A 4,318-nucleotide genomic window follows, 5' to 3' on the forward strand; every position below is an offset into this window, starting at 1 on the left:
AGGGGGCGCCCGGAAGTGCCACTGGTGCTTTTCCTGGCACGCCCACTTCCCGGCTGGCACTCTCGGGGGGGCGCCAGTGCTCCCGCCTGCCCCCCCTGCACATCACCTAAGTGGGGAATGCTGGCTGTCAGGGGGTGCACTCCCTATGCATTGCCACTACTTTCACTGGCTTTCTAATCACTTGCACCTTCCCAGTTGGGTATTTTTAGTTGAAAAGGGCTGGCTGGCTTAAGGTCCCCAGTCACTTAAAGGGCCAGACTGCCCTGTTACAGGCTCCTAAATAGGGATTCTAGCCAATGCAAACAAGAACAGCAACAACAGTAATTGCCTGTATCTGTGAATAATAATGGACACTTCTATAGAACCTTTTGCCCAGGAATCTCAAAGCACTTTAGAAATCCTAATTGAACTTAACATCATTCCTGATCCATACATACAGGTTATTTTAAAACCTCTTCACATAGCACTTAACAACCACTATCACTGTAGTATGTGGCAATAGCCGTTTAACAGCACATAGCAGATTAAGGTAGAAAGTGAAAGTGCAACATCTGGTTGAAAATGCCCAGGGAAATGGAGGCAGCAGAACATAATTACCTGAAGAATGGAAACATAGGAATTGCCCTACTGGATTGAACTGATGATTCATCTTGTCTGGCACTCTGTCTGACAGCAAACAGTAGCAGATGATTCCAAGGGGGTCAGTGCATTCCTGACATATTCATTTAAAGAATAAATACACACCCAGGAAAGTTTCTTTCTAACCTTTGAGTTCTCAAGTAATTGTAAAACTGCTCAAAATAAGCAGTTCAGGAAATACACCAATTTTTTACTTTCTACCTGGCTCCCTATCTTCTCATCCACACACTCACACAGAGTCATTTCTGTTCTCTAAGTCAGGATCAGTCACTCAGCTGACAAATTTGAAGCTTTTTGCTCGCTCTCATTCCTTTCCATAGTAATCTCCTTTCCTCGCTTCTTTCTTCTTGCCTCTCTATGCTGTATCCTGCCTCAGGGATTAAAAAATTCTGTTTATGGGATTTAAAAAACCCCAACACTCCCCCCGACCCCCGCCACCCCAAACCAGCTGCTACAAACCATATAGCATCTTTCCCTCCCGTTCTTCTTGACTACCCTACTCTCACTCTCTTTTCATTATGCATCCTTCATTCTCCATTCTGCTGATAATAAGATGTAGGTCAAGCTCCATACTGAGCCTGCACCTATCTGCTGACTGCGATTCTGCCCACGTGAGGATGGCAATGCTCATGAACATACCCAGCTTTCAGCACTGCTCTGTACTTCTGGTCAAAGATGGATGAAAAATAGAATAATGGATTGTGCAAAATGTTGATGTCTTAATGTTGTTGTCATTATGCTAGGTTCCGAATTGGACCCATGTTCATTAAGGCAAAACTATATTTCAGCAAAAGAATTGTGTAAAAACATTTCATTCAGTTCAGCTTCCAGGGGAGGAAGGAATTTGTAAAGACCTAATTTAATGAGTATTACCATTCTGATTAACAGTACTTTGGTGGTAGTGGTTCTTAATTTTTTCAAACAAAAAACATACCAATAAAATCCATACTGCTTATGCCCTAGTGAAATAAAGAAAATGATAATAGCTATCATGACCACATACAGTTGGATAATCTGAATTCCTCCTGCCAGTCATTTAAAAAGTATTCACCTTTAATATTGTTAAGTGCAGATGATGATAGATACAGCCCTTATAGGACTATATTCTCCAGTGCTTAGCGACGATCTTGTGACCAACTGAGACCCATTGTAATCACTGTAAGGATCCCAGGAGTTTTGTTATAACAGGTACATCATCCTCCATTGGCCCACAACTACTGTAAGGACTTTAGTATGGTAGGACAAAGATGTTATTTGTACATTTTTCTCCTCAGCTGTTGTTTTGGCCCTTTGGCTTAGTCTGAAGTTGACAAATTAAAGTAAAACTTAGACTTTCTAATGCATAATTTCAGCATTCATAAAATCCATTCCTCAAGCAGCAACAGTAAATTCATTTTAGCAAAGTAACTTCAATTTAGAAAAGTATTCTTTATTTTTATCCTTGAAATGCATTTAAACATATCTTTGTCTGTCTATCCTAGTTGTATTCCTGTGGCTTTTAATCCTTTGTCCTCTTGTGTGCAATACTAGGCTTCTTTCACACTAGAGAAATCTTTAGCAATGGGATGTGGCAGCCCAATACCACAAGGTCATTTTAAATGTTTTCTCTGCTGATTTCCTCTTTCCCCAGGGGAAATTACTCCACAGGATAACCTCTCTGCTTGGTGCAAAAAGATTAAGAAACTTGTCACACATCAAATTGGGATTTTTGACTTAACGATCAGTGTTGGGAATTGAATCATGTTCACATGGTTCAAGAAATCCTCAAACTAAGTTTAGATATAGGAAAAATGACTTTCTATATATAAGTACTGGAATTCTTATAGCAACACAGGGAATTTTGCTGTATGCTACAAGGTAATAACAACCAACCAGTGTCTAAGATGCATAGGGTCTGATCTAGAACCCAATCATATAACCTTCCACCCCAACACAACTTGGCCCAGAGTTAGTTTAGAAACACCAGGGAAGACTTTCACTTGGCATAATCTGTGCAGCTCTGCTGACTTCAGTACAATTATGCCAACTGACATCGGATGAGTATGGTTTGAGATGATACCAGTGGCTCAAGTTTGCAGTTCTTAGATTTCTTTCACCTCTTTTCCTCTATATGCTAATAATGATAGTGTGGTATGCATTCCTGCTGCCTCTCAGGTCATCCATGAATTTTTCCATTAAGAGGGTATGGCATCATTTTTTGTGAACCACAGCCTAGAAGCAGTGTTTTAGGGACCTGTTTCTGACACTTTCCATCATTGCCACCTCCTTCACTCTCCCTTCCCCTCCCTCACAAACACATAGACTTAATCTTTATGCTGTGCAAAGAAATCGGCAAGGCATTTTCCTACTCAAATTTTGGTAATTATTTTAAATGAAAAAACCAAGTTATAAATTGAAAGGAAAAATATGTATTTTTTCTGATTATAATAGAGGAAGGTAATTTGCTATTTTTCTGTAATTAACTCCAGTTAGCAAATCTATTGAAATAATTATATTTCCAATTACAAATGTAATATACATGTAGGACTCTTATGGAATTTGTATCATTTAAGTAGATCCACCATATTTTGTACCATATATGATACCATGATGCATCAGCAATGCATACATTATCTGAATAAATGACTCTTTCTTATTAATCTGAGAATATTCTGTCTTTCACAATCTGAGGTGCATCTAAATGAGCTTTAGGCCATTTTGGTGCATTTTACTTTCAATTTCATATTTATGGCATTGTGTAACATACAGTTTGTACTTAAGACAGACAGCAAATATATAGATTAGAAATCTGGCCGCACTGAAGTCAATGCAAAATTTCCATTTATTTCAGTGGGATTAAGATGCTATCCATGATATAGTTAAATATCTCTGTATGCTATAAGTATGCAATGGGCAACATTAAATATGGATGTTTATTATTCTACAGTATTTACTTTTATTACAGTATTTGCTATATTCCCTATTCATTGCATAGGAAATACCTTCAATCCTCTGTAAATTTAAGAACTGTGGCTGGTAAATGTCCAGTTTTTATTGGCATCCAATATAAGATAAAGTACAGGAAAAATAATAACATTTAGTACTGTCCTGAATAAGATTCTTTCTCCATTTATGCTTTGGATATGCTTTCTGCTTCTGAAAATCTCTTTAAATCAAGGTGTCACTGTTGGAATGCAATTCCAGTGAGTGTTTTCCAGGTCACTGTTTTTCCAGGAAAACAGCATTTCCTGAGCTTATGTTGGAGCTCTGCAGTAATAAAGTGACAAGCAGCTTCAACTCTATGAGGTTATTGGAGTTATAACTAGATCAGTGGCTATAAATGTCATGAGGACCAAGAAGCAGAATTGGTAGAAAAGGCTGCATGGTTAATGCTTAAGCAGATATTGCCAGAGGTAGAGGAGAATGAAGGAAAGATTTTGAGGGTGGCTGCTGAGGTACTGACTGGTGAACCTGAGGGAATGCAAACAGGGCTTTAGCTACTCCAGCTCATCCAACCTTGCTTACTTTAGCAGAAACAAGGGGCCAGATGCTCAAGCCATTTTTATGGTATCACTGATTTGAATGTAGTAATATTGAGAGTTGGAGGATCCTCCACCAGCTGAGGACTGTGCCCAAGAACTCACACTCAGCTATTACTACAGCTCTGAATGTTTATTTCAAGAGCAAAATCCCTAAAACC

Source organism: Gavialis gangeticus, unplaced genomic scaffold, assembly GCF_001723915.1.
Source record: "Gavialis gangeticus isolate Ggan-Ray unplaced genomic scaffold, GavGan_comp1, whole genome shotgun sequence".
NCBI classification, from domain to species: Eukaryota; Metazoa; Chordata; order Crocodylia; family Gavialidae; genus Gavialis; species Gavialis gangeticus.